The sequence below is a fragment of the Dasypus novemcinctus genome, chromosome 7 (genome assembly GCF_030445035.2).
Source record: "Dasypus novemcinctus isolate mDasNov1 chromosome 7, mDasNov1.1.hap2, whole genome shotgun sequence".
In the NCBI taxonomy this organism is placed as follows: Eukaryota; Metazoa; Chordata; class Mammalia; order Cingulata; family Dasypodidae; genus Dasypus; species Dasypus novemcinctus.
The window spans coordinates 83,248,790-83,267,910 of NC_080679.1; the positions used below are offsets into that span (position 1 = coordinate 83,248,790).

Sequence of the window (19,121 nt, forward strand, 5' to 3'; positions counted from 1 at the left end):
CCTCTCATTTCTTTTTTCTTTTAAGATTTATTTTTTCTTTCTTTCTCTCTCCTTCCCTGACTCCCCTCCCCCAGTTGTCTGCTCTCTGTGTCCATTACTGTGTGTTCTTCTGTGTCCACTTGTGTCAGTGGCACCCGGAATCTGTGTCTCTTTTTGTTGCATCATCTTGCTGCATAAGCTCTCCATGTGTGCGGTGCCATTCCTGGGCAGTCTGCACTTTTTTCATCCTGGGCAGCTCTCCTTACAGGGCACAGTCCTTGTGCATGGGGCTCCCCTACATAAGGAAACCCCTGCATGGCATGGCACTCCTTGTGCACATCAGCACTGTGCATGGGCCAGTTCACCACGCGGGTCAGAAGGCCCTGGGTTTGAACCTTGGACCTCCCATGTGGTAGGTGGACACCCTATCCATTGAACCAAATCCACTTCCATCCCACCCATTTTTGATTTTATTTATTTACACCTTCTTTTTTTTTCTTTGTTATTCTAGCTAAGGGTTTGCTGATTTTGTTGATCTCAAAGAACCAACTTTTGGTTTTGCAGATTCTCTCTATTGTTTTTTGGTTTTGTTTTGTTCTTGATTTCATTTATTTCTGCTCTGCTCTTTACTATTTCTTTCCTTTGGCTTGGTTTGGGATTAGTTTGCTGTTATTTTTCTAGTTTTTCCAGGTGTGCAGTTAGATCTTGAATTTTAGCTCTTTCTTCTTTTTTAATGCAATCATCGAGGGCTATAAATTTCTCTCTCAGCACTGCCTTTGCAGTGTGCCATACATTTTGATATGTTGTGTTCTTATTTTCATTCATCTCAAGATACTTGTCAATTCTCTTGCAGTTTCGTCTAATGTAGGGAGCCACCCACTGTGAAACCTATCTACAGCCTCCCACAACGTGGCGGAGTTCACAAATCTGCCCTGTCATTTCCTTATTCTTCTCCTCCCTGCTTCTTTGTTCTCCCCTTCCCGCCTCTACTCAGGTGACCACAGCAGTACGCATGCTCAAGGCACGAAACTCTGCAGACCCAGTGCGAACTGTCGGCCAATCCCCTCCTTGGATGTCTGCCACCCACAAGACCAGCCTATCACCTATGTACATGTTCCCTTCCCTCTCCCCGTGTTTTACCCCCCGTAAACGAGACTTGATCAGAATCCTATCTTGTCTCCATTCTTCTCTTGACTCCTGCCCCAACCTGCTTCTTCCCACAGGTCCCTGGACTCGCCCCTGCCAGACCGGAGCAGTCTAATTGCTTAAGAGTGTGTTTAATCTCCATATATTTATGAATTTTCCCTTTTTCTGTCCATTATTGATTTCCAGCTTCATTCCTTTATGAGCAGAGAATGCGTTTTGTATAATTTCAGTCTTTTCAAATTTACTGAGACTTGTCTTGTGAACCAACATATGGTCTATCTCGTTGAAGGATTCATGAGCACTTGAAAAGAAAGTATATCCTGCTGTTTTGGGGTGGAATGCTCTATAAATGTCTAGTAGGTCTAGTGCATTTATCTTATTATTCAAGTTCTCTGTTTATTTATCCTCTGTCCAGATGTTCTATCCAGTACTGAGAGTGGTATATTAAAGTCTCCAACTATTATTGTAGAGATATCTATTTCTCTTTTCATTTTTGCCAGTGTGTGCCTCATGTATCTTGAAGCACTCAGGACAGGTGCATAAATATTTAGCATAGTTATTTCTTCTTGGTGAATTGCACTTTTATTAATATGTAATGACTTTCTTCATCCCTTATGACAGTTTGGCATTTGAAATCTATTTTGTCCAATATTAGCTCATTTGGTTACTCTTTGCATGGAATACCTTTTCCCAACCTTTCATTTTTAACCTGCTTGTGTCCTTATATCCGAGGTGGCTCTCTTGTGGACAACATATAGATGGCTCATATTTTTTTTAATCCATTCAATCAGTCTACATCTTTTGATTGGGGAGTTTAAGCCATTAGCATTCAATGTTATTACTGTAAAGGTATTACTTACTTCATCCATTTTATCCTTTGGTTCTCTGTTGTCTTATTATTCTATTGTCTGTCTTCTTATCTTTCAGTTTACCTTTCCTAATAATCTTCATTTATAAACTTTTCTCCAAATCTCTCGCTCTAGTTTTTTCCTATCAAGCTGCAGCACCCCCTTTAGTATCTCTTGTAATTCAGGTCATTGCTAACATATGTTAACATATTCTATCAGTTTTTGTTTTTCTGTGAAGACTTTGAACTCACCCTCACTTCAAAAGACAGTTTTGCTAGATACAGAATTCTTGGCTGGCAGTTTTTCCCTCCCTCCCTCCCTCCCTTCCTTTTTTTCTATCTGGTTTTGTCATTGTCTTTTTGGTGCATTGCTTCACCGCATAGGGGCCTGCGTCTCACCGTACAGGTCTGGGACAACTTTTTCTTTTTTTTTTAACAGGAGGTCATAGGGATTGAACCTGGGTCCTCCAATATGGTAACAGGAGCTCAATTGCTTGAGCCACATCCACTTCCCAGTTTTTCTCTTTCAGTACCTTAAAGACATCGTACTGCTTTCTTCTCTCCTCCATGGTATCTGATGAGATGTTGATGCTTAATCTTATCAATTTTCCCTTGTCTGTTATGCTGTGCTTTTCTCTTGCTGCTTTTAGAATCCTATCTTTATCTTTGATAGTTGTCATTCTGAATAGTAGGTATCTCATGGTAGGTTTATTCAGATTTATTGTTTGTGGTGTGTTGTCCTTCCTGGGTATTGATATTTATATCTTTCATAAGAGCTTGGAAGTTTCATTCATTATTTCCTCAAATATTCTTTTTGCTCCTTTTCCATTCTCTTCTCATTCTGGGACACCAACAACAGGAATGTTTATGAGTTTCACATTGTCATTCAATTCTTGAGACTCTGTTCCATTTTTTCCATACTCTACTCTTTCTGTTCTCCTGTCTTTTCCAGTTCAGATGGTCTGTCTTCAAAATCACTAATTCTATCTTCAAGCTATTCAAATCTGCTCTTATGTGACCCTAATGTATTTTTTAAAGATTTATTTTTATTTATTTACCCTTCCCCCCCAACGTTGTTTGCACTTGCTGTACCTGTTCATTGTGTGCTCATCTTCCTTTTAGGAGACACCAGGAACCAGAAACCAAACCCAGGACCTCCCATGTGGAAGGGAGGTGCCTAATCACTTGAGCCACTTCTGCTCCCTGCTTTATGTCTCTCATTATGTTTTCCTCCTTGTGTCTCTTGGTGCATCACCTTGTTGCATCAGCTTACCCCACCAGCCCATTGCATCAGCTCACTGTCTTGCTCATCTTCTTTAGAAGACATCAGGAACCAAACCTGGGACCTCCCATGTGGTAAGTGGGAGCTCAATTGTTTGAGTCACACCCACTTCCTTCTCTGATATGTTTTTTTTATATCCTCTCCCCCTGTGGCTTTTTGCATGCTGTCTGTTCTCTGTGCCCATTTCCTGTGCACTGTGTTTTTGCTTGTCTCCCTTTTTTTTGTTGTTGTTGCATCATGTTGCTGAGTTGGTTCTCTGTGGAGCTTGTGGGCCAGGCGGTGCTCCGCAGCGTCTGCAGGCCGGGTGGCACTCTGCAGCGCTTGTGGGCTGGGTGGCTCTCTGCAGCATGTGAGTGAGCCTGCCTTCACAAGGAGGCCGCAGGACGTGAAGTCAGGGCCTCCCATATGGTAGATGGAAGCCCAACTGATTGAGAAACAGCCACTTCCCTCTAATGTATTTTTAAACTCATCCATCATGTCTTTCATTCCCATAAGGTCTATTACTTTTCTTTGTACATTCTCAAATTGTTCTTTTTGCTCACCCAGTATCTTCTTAATATCCTTTATTTCTTTAGTCATATTTTCTTTAAATTCTTTAAAATGATGTATGATAGTTTTGTGATTATCACTGATTTAATTGTCTTACATCCTGTTTCTCTTTGGGATATTTGGTTAGTTCCTTTGGCTGGACCGCCTCTTCCTGTTTCCAGGTATGGCTTGCAATTTTTTGCTGATGTCCAGGCATCTGAATCAGTGAATTTACTCTGATAACCAATTTCTCTTACCTACTGTTCCTCACCCCCAAGATGGCTCCCTCATCTGTCTACTTGTTGTTTCCACTCCTTCTCTGCTCACTGTATTTTTGCCCATTTGTCTGACTGTGTGTCTGCTCATCTTCTTTTTTTTATTATTCTATTTTTTTTAGGAGGCACTGGCACCTGAACCTGGGAACCTCCCATATGGGAGGCAGGTGTCCAGTCACCTGAGCCACACCTGCTCCCTGCTCGTTGTGTCTGTTCATTGTGTCTGTCCACTGCATCTTTTCATATCTTTAGGAGGCATGAGGAACTGAACCTTGGCCCTCCCATGTGGGAGGCAGGTGCCCAACTGCTTGACCCACATACTGTCTGTACCAGTTCAGCATTATTTATGAATTCCAAAAATATATATTAGATTATGTTTGTACACTGTTTTGTTACTCTGGGCATATTAGATTATATTACATTTGAGGTTTCACTTTTATTTAATTAAATTATGATTAAGGCTTTGATTGAGCCGTATCAGTAGAATGTTGAGTCCCCTCCCCCTTGGTGGGAGGGGACTCACAAAGAAACCACACCACACAGAAGAGAGGTTGGAGTTTTGATATTTGAGCCCCTGGAACCAAACACACAGAGAAGCAAACACATGAGGAAGGAGAGAAGGCTCCATTAGACATGGCAGGGATGACGAGTCATTAGCCTGATAGTCTAAGCTGGCCTTGTGGAGGACAGCAGTTGAGCTTAGAGAGAAACAAGCCCCAGGAGAGAGACGAGAATTATCCCAGCCTACAGCAAATAATGGAAGAAGCTGGGACCATGGAGCCTTAAGAGGTGGAGGAAGCCTGAACTCTTGCAGACAACGGAAGCCATCTTCCTTCAACACATGGCAACAGACTTTGGTGAGGGAAGTAACTTATATTTTATGGCCTGGTAACTGTAAGCTTCTACCCAAATAAATACCTTTATAAAAGCCAATAGATTTTGGTTTTTTGCATCAGCATTCCTTTGGCTGACTAATACTTGGTCCTATGTTGTTGGTTTTTTTTTTTTTTTCACAGCTCTTCTTTGATACATGGTTCAACTTATTCTAAGTCTTTAAAATTTCCTGGCTTAAGTTATCAAAATTGGGCCAAGAACTCACTAATGGGGCACAGATTTTCTCCCAGAGGTAGGCTACTGAGAGTACCATAAACAGTTTTTGTCTATGCAATTCCCAGACTAGCCAGTAGATCATGCTCATCAATGCACTTTTCCACAGAGGTGTTTTAGTCTGGGCTTTCCTGTGTTCCTGTGTTGAATCTCCAGAGTGGAGATTCAAAGCAGGCTCTGCTGGCCAACTTCACTGAAGAAAAGATCCCTGACTCCCCCTCCCTTTTCCCTTGAAAATGTCTTGTCCCCTCTCAGTTGGCTGGAGTGAGCCAGGGGTTTTACCCCAGTTTATCATCTTGGGGGGGCGGGGGGAAAGGGAGCCCTTCCCGGCCACCATGGAAGCTTTGTAACTCATGTTTGCCATTTTGGCTTCTCCATCTCTTTGTCCCTCACCCTCCTGGGAGTTGTGTAGCACTCTCCTGGTCTAATGATCCCCAAAGCAGGTTCCTCAGACAGCTTTTGGTGCTTTCTCCATTGTTTTTGTGAAAGCATTGAACTCTGACTGTTACTCCATCATCATCTTCCCACAATATCCCACCATTTGCCAGGTATAGTTTTAATGGGGTCTTCAGATGTTGGCATGTCTAGTGGCTGGCAGAATTACGTGAAAACATATTTAGCTGAAATTTATGGAAACACTGTGGAAACCTGACTGACTTTGACAGAAATAATAAGAACCATAGACATCTGCACCTTGAAGAATCTTCTCTAAGCATGATTAATAATAAGTAGAAAAATGAGTAGTTTGAGGTCAAATAAATCTGCATTTTCAATTTCTGAGGTTGCCTGTGTAGAACTAACATTAAAACAATAACAAGAATGATAACTACTACCTCTCTTTGACAAGCAACTAGAATATGTAACACACTATTGAATTTAAACTGACAGAGACTCAGAAAAGTTGTGTTGATATATTTGAGAGAGATTCAGTGAAAATGGATTTTGGAAATATTATTGGCAAAAAATGTACATATAATCTGGAGTTAAAAACCAGATTGTCTTCTATACCACTAGTGTTCACCTGGAAAATCATTTTAAAGTAGAACCAGGGGTCCATGGATGAAGTGGACTTCTGATTTTACACACAAACATTTGTATGCATTTTTCTGAAGTGAGGAATCATAGCTTAATGGAAAACAGAAAGTTTCAAGTCCTAACAATTCTGGTGATGTCTAGAACGACTAAATATATTAAATCCACTGAGTAAATATATTTCATTCTGTCAGCTTCTCATGTGGATTTTATATAACCCTCACAATACTTGATTCAATGTCTTTCATCTAGTAGGTTCTTAAAATATATTTGCTATTGATAATGTTGACAATGATCCAGGTTATGATCTCATCTTCCAGACTGTGAACTGTTCTTCATTTTTAAGTTCCTCTCTAGGATAGCAAGGATTTTATTCTGTCTCATCATGGTAATAAACTTGTCGCTGAGATGAGGTAAGACATAAAATTCTCCAAGGCTAGCACACAAATTTCTTCCCCTGCATGCAGGCTCACCTCATTCTTGATCTTATACTTGAAGACAAGAAGGTCATCCTATATATCATCCATCTCTTTGTGGACCAAATAGTCTAAAAGGACAGGGCATCTAAATTTTGCCAAGCTCATTTTGCAACCCACAGTCTAGTGATTAAGGCAGAGGTGACAAGGTTTTCTTCTCAACATGGGAATTATATGCTTTTCTTTTCAAGGATTTCCTTAAGATTTTTAAAATGTGAACCAGAAGACAAAATCAAAAAAACATTTAGAATAGATCAACCCCCTAGCATTCAGCTTTTCATGAAACTCCAAACATCTTTCTCTTCTACATCTATGAAAAATATGTACCTAAACAGTGAAGTGTTTTTCTTCTTCCTAAGAATGAGTCAGAATTAATTTCACAATTTTACCTTTACCTCTCAAAATGCTAGTCATTCATTTAAATAAGGAAACAAAAAACACCACAATAAATAGATGGTTAACACAATCCAATAAGTATTTAAAATTTGAACTACACTATATACCATTATTTTTACCATATCAATAACTAAGCTCTCATGTATAAATATAGGAAAATGGTTTCCTATCTGACAATTGCTATAAAAAGTTTCATTGTTGGTGATGTCTATATTTTAGTTTTTTTGTTATAAGTGTTATATATACCTGCTTTAATAATTTAAATATTATGGGCATATAGTTTTAGAATGCAAGAGACCCATCATAATCAAGGACAGCTACAATTACCAGTTCGATATATATTACCAATGTACTATTATATTCTTTTAATAATATGAAAGGGAGAATCATTATTCACAGAAAAATAGAAATGTATGACCACTTTCTTTTTTCACTTAATATTATTTGCTTGATTTCTTTCCATGTCAATGTATATTAGGAATAATTCATCTTTTATTAATCATATAATACTCCATTATATGAATTTACCATAATTTATTAAATTAACATTTTGTTGATGGGTATTGGGGGAGTTTCCAATTTTTCACTTTTATAATCAAGTATCAGTAAACATTCCTTATATACTCACACGACTGTTTTTGTAGCGTAATTTCACAGGAATGGAAGATTCAAAGGACTTAATACTTTAATAAATATTGCCAAATTACCCTCCAATTATCTAACCCATTTTTCAATGTTTTTAAAATTATTCATTAACAATTTTCTGGAGCAAGGGTCACAAACTCAGGTGACTTTAGGGTCAGACAGATAACAAAATATGTGAAGTAGCACAGAGTAAAGAAAGTGAAAATTAGTGGAAATTCAGCAAATTTAATATTTTTAAAACTATGATGCCAAACAAAACATAGCTTCAATTCTTAAGCTGCCAGTTTTCAGCCCTTGCTTTAATGTAATACACCTAATTCTGATTCTTTAATTCCAAAGTACAGAACTCATCTACTAGAGAAAGCAATAATATATCCTCTGTTAGATAATTAACTGCACCATACACATCTTGCCTTTTACCTTATTTTCTCCCTTTACTTTCTTTTCAAAATTTACAGTAATGAGAAAAACTAATTCTTTACTGGATTTAGGATTGGGTATATACGTTATATGTTGTATTGATTTTATCAATGCAAATATAATACTAGAGTAGATATGTTGAAAACAATAAAAAATATTGCCTTGTATTTTGCCCATTTATAAAAACAACTTTCTAATGTTTCTCAGCTTGGTGTAAAGCCTCCTAATTTAAATATAAGATTATTCTAATACTTTTATTAATCAGATTTTAGCAATAGAGAAAAAGAAATAGAAACACACTACTTATGCTGAGATTTATTTTTAACCTAGTAAAACATCCTTGAGTAGGAAAAAAGAAACACATTATTTTAGCTTGACAAAAAACAAAGAAGAAGAAAATTCTAGTTTCCGTTTGATTACAGTAGTTATCCTGTATTCTTTGAGAAAGAGTGAAGGCCATGGAGAAAACTGGTTCTGCTCTAAAGTTTCTCCATTGTTCTACTGCATCAATAAACCTCTGGATGTTTGTACCTCAAGCATACAATATGAGTATGAGGCAACCTGGCCTCTCAGCACTTTGCTTTTTTCTGAAAATTTGATTGTTTCTTAAAGGTAAGAAAACATGAGCATATGAAAATTTCTTACCATGTTTTGTTACTAACTTATACTTCCATCAACAGTATATAATAGTCAGTGCAACAGACAGGTAATAAAAAATCTTTGCTAATTTGACAGACATAAAATTACATCATTTTATTTCCATTTCTTTGATTATTAAGGTTGAACAGCTTTTAATAGGCTTATGACTTATTTTTATTTTCTTTTAGTGAATTTTCCCCTCATGTCTTTTAGTCTATTTTTCTACTGGTCTTGGTGATGTTCTTATTAATCTGAATGTCTATATATAATAAGGAGAGTCATCCAACATCACCATCTTTGAAATCGTTTTTTCTTAAGCAGTTGAGTGTTTATCTTTTGATGAAGTTTATTATTTCTATATCTTCACCATCTGTATTTTAAATTAACATTTTCATAATAATAAGATGTGCTTTCAGAAAATTTAGAGTCTACAGAAAAAGAGTGCAAAGGCAATTTAATCTATATCCAACCACACTGATAGAACTGGTTTTATTATACACACATATTTTACATATACATATATGTTTATATATATATATATATAAAATCACCCTTTCTTCCATGCATCTACATCATTTAAGAGCATAAACGTTATCATATTGTGAAAGTTATTTTAACCTGCTTTTTCATTTATTGATGCATTTCAGATAGATCCCCATCATAAAATATGCTGCAGAAACATCCTTTTTTAAACACTGCAGAATATACTCCATATGAATATTCTCTAATTTAATTTCTTCCTCTTTTTGGACACACAGATGTTTCCTATTTTTACTATATTAAATATTGTTTCAATAAACATTTTTCTATACAGAGTTTTGTGTTCATAACTGATTAATGTTGTAAGGTACAGTTTTTAGAATTCAGAATCTCTATATCAAAGAGTATATGCACGTTAATGATTATATGATACAGAATGATAAATTACCTCAAAGAAAATTTAAACAAATTTAACATACCTATAGTATCTTACAGTTCATTTCTCCATAGCTACCAACATTGAGTATTATAACAATAGCTGTCATTTGTGTGTTTACAGTATACCAGACTCTACATCTACTTTATAGATGAAGTATCTAAAGCTTAGAGTTTGCCTGAATCTTCACAGATAAGTGGAGTATGGGATGTTTTCAAAGTTATGTCTGGCCTTAAAATGACTCTCTTCATTAAAAAGCCATATTGCTTCCTCAAGTGTCTGTTTGTATTGACTATTACATATCAAATGTCTTTACCATTGTTGAAACTTTTTTTTACAGTTTGGTGGCCACAAGGAATTGTTTTGTGAAAAGCTTCCACATGGCTTTTTCCATTTTTCTAATTGGGGTACAGATATTTTTCTTAATGATATCTAATGAATCCTGATTTTTTAGTGATATAGGCCATTTGTATACTATATATACAATGAACATATTTTCAGGGAGTTTAACTTTTTAATTGTATTCAGAGTAATTTTAAATATACATAAATGACTCTTCCAGTCAAAATCCCAGCAGGTGGTTTTGTAGATATAGAAAAACTGATTCTAAAATTTATATGGAAAGGCAAAGGAATTAGAATATCAAAGCAATGTTAGAAAAAAAAGAACAGAGTTGGAGGATTCATTCTACTGATTTCAAGACTTGCTGTCAAGCTACAGTAATCAAGACAATGTGATAATGTGAAAAGTATAGATTAATGGGACAGAATAGAGGCAGAAATAGATCTTCACAAATATGGATAATTGATTATTTTACAAAGATGCAAAGGTAATTTAATGGACCAAGGATAGTTTTTGTCAACAAATGGTGCTAGAACAATTAAATGTCTATATGCAAAATACTGAAACTTAATCTCACCATATACAAAAATGAACTCAAAATGGATCATACATTTAAATGTAAAACTCAGCGGCGGACTTGGCCCAGTGGTTAGGGCATCTGATGACCACATGGCAGGGTTTGAACCACGGACCTCCTTGACCTGCGTGGAGCTGGTCCATGCGCAGTGCTGATGCACACAAGGAGTGCCATGCCCCTCAGGGGTGTCCCCCGCGTAGTGGAGCCCCACGCACAAGGATTGCACCCCATAAGGAGAGCCGCCCAGCACGAAAGAAAGTGCAGTCTGCCCAGGAATGGTGCCGCACACATGGAGAGCTGACACAACAAGATGACGCAACAAAAAGAAACACAGATTCCCGGGCCGCTGACAACAACAGAAGCAGACAAAGACGCAGCAAAATAGACACAGAGAACAGACAACCAGGGTGGGGGGGAAGGGGAGAGAAATAAATAAATAAATAAATAAATCTAAAAAAAAATTATTTCTTGAAAAAAAAATGAAAACTCAGAACACTTAGAAGAAAAATCTAGTTGAAGATCTTTGTGATTCTGGATTATGCAAACAGCTCTTAGATAGAACACAAAAAGCATGATCTAGAAAAGAAAGAATGGTAAAATTTGACTTCATTAAAGTTAAAAATTCTTACTCTGTGTAAAACAATGTCAAGTAAATGAAGACAAGCCCCAAACAGGGAGAAAATATTTGCAAAGTGTGTATCTACCAAGGCATTTTTATCTAGAATATATATTTAAAAACTCACAAAATTCAACAATATAAAATAACCCAATTTTAAAATGGGCAAAATATTTGAACACTTCAAGAAATAAAACATACAGATGGCAAATAAGCACATGAAAAAAATACTCAATATTATTATTCGCTAGGTATGTGCAAATTAAATGCTAACTGCAGTTAGAATGGCTATAATAAAATATACAAAATAAAAACTGATAATACCAAATGTTTGTGACAGTGTGAAACAACTGCATTGCTCATACGTTGCTGGTGGAAATGCAAAATGGTACAGCCATTTTGACAAACAGTTTGTCAGTGTCTTTAGAAAGTTAAACATTCCCTTACTACATGACCCAAAATCCCACTAGACTATTTTTACCCAGGGTAAATGAAAACTTAGGTTATCACAAAAGTTTCTATATGGATGATTATACCAGATTCATTAAATCACCAAAAACTAGAAACAACTTAAATATCTTTCAATGAGTGAATGGATAAACAAATTGTAGTGCAGCAAATACAATGGAATACTACACAGAAAAAATAACAGTATGAGTGAATATAAAATGCATTACACTAAGTGAAAGAAGTCAAATGATAAAAATTACTTTCTGTACGTTTCCACTTGTCTGACATTCTGGAAAAGGCAAAACTATAGGGATCTAGAACAGATCCATTTCCAAGGATTGAGATGGGGAAGGTTGACTACAAAGGGGCAGTTTGAAGGAATTTTGATAGGTGGTGGAATTGTCCTGTATCCTGATTGTGGTAAGGGTTATTATATAACTCTGCAATTATCAGACTGAAGGAATTATACACCAAAAAAGTAAACTTTACTGTGTGTAAATTTAAAAATGAATAAATGACATCTCATTCTTTTTGGCTGCCCTCATTGCTTAAATCCTAAGAAAAGCCAAATAAATACCTATAAGCTATATTTAAAATAATTTAAATATTTAAAATTTTTATCTACTTAAAATTTACTTTAATATGGTATGATGTATAGATTGGACTTTATTTTTCCCAAAGTAGTTAAAGAACTGTTCTCATACCATCTACTACTCTACTACTCAGTAAACCAGTGCTCCCCCACCCCCCTCATTTGAAATGCCTTTATTATTGGACACTAATTCTGTGTATTTGGGTTTAACAAACTTTCCTCAGGGGCTTCCCCAATTAACTATGATTATTTTCTTTTTCTCTTTTGTGTGAGGTGTATATATATATATATATACACCAGCCCTGTTTCCAGACCTTATATTTGATTCCATTGGTCCGATGATTCAGGTTTCTGTGTGCCTTTGTTTAGGACCTTCAGGCAATGATTATCAATAGACATGTGAGTCTGTAGCTTAACTAGAGAACAGGGCTGGAGTCATCAACATATATGTTATAAATAAAATCATAGGAGTGGTTTTGTTTGATCTGAAGATCATGGAAATAGAAGAGCTACAGGCTGAGGACGGCTTTCCAGGGTATACCATCATTTAAGAAGGGGTAAAATATCAGGCCCCTCTTTGGCATGCTGTTTGAATTCTACACTGTTCATTGCTTTTTTAAAACTTTATTTAAACTTCAAAAAATAAAATAGACAAAAGGCAGCTTAACAAATTATGGAAGCATTACTTTAAAAAAAACCCTGTCCAGGTACATTTATCTTATTTAATCCTACAAACAAACTCAATTGTCTCTTCACTGTTCTGAATGATGAATAAATGAGTACAGATAGGTTAAATGATGGGCCAAGTCTTCTTGTTAATGAAGAAATGAAAGAAAAAGCTTGATCATATTGACATCTCATAAAACTAAATCTTATATTCTTTTTTTTCAACTTTTAGCATTAATATAGTATCTTCTTTGCCTTTGCTACAAACATATTACAACATTACTGTTAACTATAGTCTGTAAATTACATTAGTTATTTAATGTTTTAAATTTGCTGACTTCTCTCATTTATAGTAACTACAGCTATCTACTGTTACTTGCATTTATGACCCATGATTTTCTGGAAGAACAAAGAAAGAAGTGCCCATGAAAGACCCTTTACAAAAGGGTCCACAAGGTTTGAGGCAAACCTAGAGGGAGGGGTGTCACAACAGCCCAGGGAGTGAAAAATGAAAAATGTAGTCAGCATTGTCAAATACCCCCGACAGTCAGGCAAGATAAGGGCTGCAGGTCACCTGTGCCTTTAGAGAGAGCATGCTCTATTAAATGGGGTTAGAAATCAGCTCACACCATGCTGAGGAGTGACTGAAATCTTAGAATTTGTAGATAATGAATGCAGACTGCTGCTATGGAGAGTTTAAATGACTCAGGGAGGAGAGAAATTGGATAGTAGCTGGCGGGTGAGACCTGGTAAAGGAGAGGTCTGTTTGCTTTTATTTGTTGGTTTACCTTTTTGGATAGGATGTGAAGAACATAGGTAGGCTGAAGAAAAGGGGCCAAAAAAGAGGCAAAAGTTAAAGATAAAGGACAAAAGGGAGAACATTGATGACAAAAGTCTTCAACATCAGTGATAGGGCACAAAAATCAAACTCAGGTTTTTGCCTTGAATTGCAGAAAAGACCCCTGATCCTTCAAGATTGGAGGAAAGAAAGTAGAACTATTTATAGATGTAGCTCAGTTTGATGCTGGGGGAAACTGCAAGGATGCACAAGTTGTTTATTCACAATAACCTATATTTTATTGTTAAAATAGCAGGTGCACTGAGGGTAGGGTGATAAATTTTTGAAACAGTGGCTGACCATGTGTCAGCATGAAAAGGATTGAGGGACTAACTCAGATTAGAAAACTATAAATCTGCAGAGTGGTATAATTTGCTACACTAGCACTCCTGAGCCCAGATATAAGAAAAGAGAAGATGCTCTATAGCTCAGATGCAAGGTGGCCTTTACTGTGTAAAGCAAGGACAGCCATAGGTTTGTGGGGGTTAAGCTGCTGGTATCCAGGCTAAATTCCAGGCAAGACTTGGAGAACATGGAATGATCAAAGGCACTGGAGGTCTCATTCAAAGGTCTCAATGAATTCTAAGAAAAGAAAGTTAAGAGGAGAAAAGTGTGTTACATTTGCAACTTAACATCCATCCCTCCTGACTTAATCTTATGCTTTTACCTTATTTTCCCCTAATTTTCTCACTTATTTTATACTCAGTCTATATTTTCTAAGACACATTTTAGATATAAGACTAGGCATAAGCAAATAATAGGTAACCGAAAACTTGCAGAAGATCAAAAGGACATGATTTTCACCTTTACAAGGGAGGGTGGAATTTAAAGTGTCCCAGTGGAGGGATTTTAATTGAGGACAAGATGCTGGAGGTGTTCCAGAAGTTTGGCAGTTGATGTGGAGGTTTGGGTTTGATCAGTTGTCAACCTGGGGCGATTTTGCCCGAAAGTACATTTAGCAACGTCTAAAGATTCACATTTTTGGTTGTCACAGCTTGGAGGGTGGGTCACCACTGGCATCTAGTGCCAGGGATGCTGCTAAATATCCTATACACAGCACAGCATCTCCCCCCCTCAACAAAGACTTATCCAGCTCAAGATGAATAATGTCGGAGTGGAGAAACCCTGGACTAGATGAATCATTTTTAAGAATTATGGAAGAATGAGAATGGTGGGAAATCATCTGGGAAACTGCAGGAGACAGGTGGAGAAAGAGCAATCACCCAGGCCATGGGCATGCCAGGTGATGTGAGACTCAAAGCAGTCTCTGCATGTGTGTGGGTGGTGGTTTGTGAGAGGATGAAGGAGTAATTATTTGAACATGTTCATGTGGAACTGGCTTTAGGGTACTAATTTGCACATGATTCCTGGATTAGCAAATTTTTTAAGCAAATGTAGGGAGTCTGAAAAGCAATAAAATTTAAGGGAAAGCATATGCTATTTTCTACTTTCTTTTTAAAGTCATGTTTCAATTAACCATAAATAAAAGAGTTCCTACTCTTTCCAGCGAAGTGTCCAGCTGAGTGCAGCAAGGGAATTATTGGTTTGGAAAGAATCTATCTCTGACACGGTGACATTATGTGAGAAATCCTTGTTTTCCCCGTCGCCTTCACCAGCCCTCTGCATATCTTCTTACTTTTCCTTTACTTTTGGTTTTCCCAAAATATATACTACAGGTTGTCTATTTGAGGTCAGTCTCATAGAGCTGGCTATCTCCTCTTTCCACAATACAACAGGAAATAAATACTCTCTGCTTTGGTTTAATTAGGACAAAGTCTCTGAACAAGCATGACCTTCATTTTGTGCTTCTATTAAATACCCCAATACTGGATAGTTACTTCCTTTATGAGATCTATTGCTTACAATATCTGCCTTTTGGAAAATTGAAGCAGCTGTAGTATTTAAAAGGTTTTGTAACCTCATCACCTATGTTCATTTTTCATTACTTGGATAGAAAACATTCATTAACATTATCAATGAAAAGACTTCATGTCACTACTTTTTCTATATACCAAAAGTAACCAACTCCATCTAGTAAAGTCATGACTGGGTGACTTTTAAGATAATACCAACTTTTATGGAGGGTTCATTTCTAGTTCAGATGGTGTGCAGAAAATGGGCATGAATAAGTGGGCTGTAAACACCTCTAGATTCCTGTGCTACACCAAAAATTCCTAAAATTACATAGGAAAATTCTAGCCAAAATTCTATCAAAAGGAAACTCAGATCACATTTGTTAATGATAACAAATAGATTGATTTACTTTAATTTCCAACTCTCCATATGTCTTCTAATACAAGAAATGCACATAGACATACATCCTTCTAGAAAATACATTTTACTATGTGAATGTAGTGGTATTAAATAATTTCCATTTACCTTCAACCCCAGTGCTCAGTGCATTTCTAAAATGATAAGACATGATAAAATGATAAAAAGAAAATTCTATTGTCCTTTTAGCACCATATATTATCCACATGTATTGGTATAGAGATCCTTAACTACTTTAGGTTTGATAATATCTTACTCATTTTAAAAAAAAAAGGATTGTCCATATACAGAGATGAAGTTATAGTCTTTACCCTTTCAGTGGGTTGAATGGTTAAATGAATCCAGATTCAATTGCAAATATTATGACAACATCTTTTCATGTACATGTAGCAAACATATTATCTTATTTAACATCATTTTTTTCCTTTCTGGTGAGCTTGAAGTAGTTGTTTCACATACATGAACATTTACCTTAACAAATGATAATTGGAAACTTACCAGCAGCTGTTATATTTCATTACACTTGTTTTCAGTTGATATTATGCAGGCAAAAGTGACTGGGACCTCTATCTCCTTTGCGTAAACTGTGCAGTACTAAGTCATGCACTACTAAGGATCTTTTTTAAAATATCACCCATCCTGACACTTTCTCTCTTTTTTTTTTTATTTTTCTTTGCAGCACTCATCACCAGCTAACATAATACCCAATTAATTTTTTTATTAACTATCTATTTCCAACCACTAGAATGTAAGTTCCACTAAGGCAAGGAAAGTGTTGTATTTTATTCCTTGCCATTTCCCCTGTGTACATACCAGGCAATTAATAAATAAATGAAAGGCTATGGTCAGGTTAAAATAATCACTTGGCAAATTGCCACAATTAGGCAAGGGGTGTCTTCATTGACTTTAACCAAAAAATTTACCATTTTTACATCACTTGACTTGCTTCAACTTACGATATTACCTTTAATTTTTTTTTTCAGGAAAATGCAATTCCATTTCAAGCAAAGTCTAGACTCCCACTCCACTGCAAATCTCTTTACTCATCCAGCTACTATTTGCATATGGATTCCTTAGGGATTTATATCTTTCATTCCTTTATGCCTTTAGGTTTTTGGGGAAATGATTTAATTTTCTCATGAGCTTAATAAAGAAGTTGAATATACTAGAATAAAAAAAAAAGTAGGCAATGCTCATCTTTGGTTGTGTTCATAGGTGTTTGTACCATAATTTTCTACAAAATTAAATTTGCATTTGTGGCAAAGGAGAGACTTTTTTTTCCTTAGAATCTCATATTGGTCCTTACTTGTATTGTACTTGAAGAGCTACTTTAATCAAAAGTCAGTGGGTATGGGTTTAATGGAGCAACATTTCCATTGGCATAAACTCTCAGTATTCCATGCTAATAAAAGCCATAATGTGAAAATATGAATAATCCCCAAATAATTCCCATTTGGCTTTAGAATTCATTACATGCTCTTTTAAAATCAAGCTTGTCTTTTTAATTATGTGTGGCTTGCCTTAATAATAAAATTAATTTCTGACAGAAATGTTGATTGGGCAATTTTTGATAACTGGGACCATATCTTATTCATTTTGAAATAACAACAGCACTTAGCACAGTAACTTGATGGTAAATCCTAAAAAATTTCAAATGAATAAGTCCTTGAATGAGTTAGGTAAAGGAATAGACATTAAGATAAACCTGACCAAGACAAAATACAAAATCAACATGTAAAAAATTTTAAATTATGGAAACTTGATATTGGTCCCACAATATAAAGAATTCCTAAATCATCTGTTTTCTCAAGCTCTCCTATTAAAACATTTTAACCTACAATACAACTGTATCTTCTAAATGAATATTTTCATTAGTTCATTATTACAATAATAGGCAGTCTTATTTTGCATTTCCTTTCCAGACTTATGACTCCAAAAAACTTAAAAAATATCCCCAAATACCTTCTTTCTCATTCATATTAATTTTCACTTTATTGAGGCCACATATTCCAACTAAAGCATAACTATTTTGCACTTAGGGCAAGTCAAAGAACAGGATTCAAGGGATTTTAGAAGAATTAGAAATCCTTCTAAATCACATATGTATATGCATGTGTGTTATAGCCAAAGATATAAAAGAAATGGAAAATTCAAGTAAGTGTACATTCCTTAATAAATTGGGAAAAAATTATGGAGATGCATATTTGTTTAATTCATGTTAATAGTGCTGAACTTTAGAAATTAAGGCAAATTTTAATAACCAGTGGTTCTCTATTAAAACAATATTTTCTTTTAACCAACTCTAATTGAATTAAATATTATGTTTCTGGTTTGAATAAATTTTTTTAAAACATAAGGATAATTTATTATAAATAAGCATACTTCAGGTACATATTAGCAGTAACAACTTGGAACAGTTACACAGTTATATTTCAGTGTTGTAAAGGTTTGAAAATAATTAAGAACTGCTAACCTTGAAATTTCACAAATGCCAGTGTCTTCCTGAAGACCTTATGCCTCAGAAAACATGTTTTCAGTCTGTTGATATCTCCTTAGTTTTTCCTAAAAAAGCAAGTATGATTCAATATGTTACAAAAGGTTATATTTTCAAAAAGTAATGCTGACTACATATTCCAAATATAATTATTACATAGGGGAAAATTATTGGAATTCTTAGAATATTAAACACAGAACTGAATAATTACATAGTATATATATTTAGTTCAGAAAGAATACCTCTCCTATAAGAATACAGCAAATTTCTAATAACTCATGCACACTTTCATTCACTTATTTACTTGTCATTCAATCAGCAAATATTACTATGAACAAGCTGTTAAACACATATTCATTTTATTAGCATTATATTAGATATAAAAACAGCTTTCTTATTTCAGGTGATTTGTATCTTGAAGACATAAAAAAACCCAGGAAAATCAACTAAAATATTATAGCAAGAAAGTTGATGAAAAGCATGAAAAGTAATTGTTAGCTTCTTGAATTGCTTAAAAGAAACTAATTCTAAAATTAATTCAAATATTTATATAATATATTCAGGTTTTAAGACAGACTAGTTTAGAC

At 35.5% G+C, this 19,121-nt stretch overlaps 1 protein-coding gene across 1 annotated transcript in view; it reads right to left on the reverse strand.

Annotated features, from left to right (window-relative positions):
- Nucleotides 1-19,121, reverse strand: part of CSRNP3 (cysteine and serine rich nuclear protein 3) — a 211,677-nt gene that overhangs the window by 145,876 nt on the left and 46,680 nt on the right. The window contains exon 3 of the mRNA XM_023590486.3: nucleotides 18,514-18,602. The gene's annotated coding sequence lies outside the window, so the exon portion shown is untranslated. The remainder of the gene's footprint in view (nucleotides 1-18,513; nucleotides 18,603-19,121) is intronic.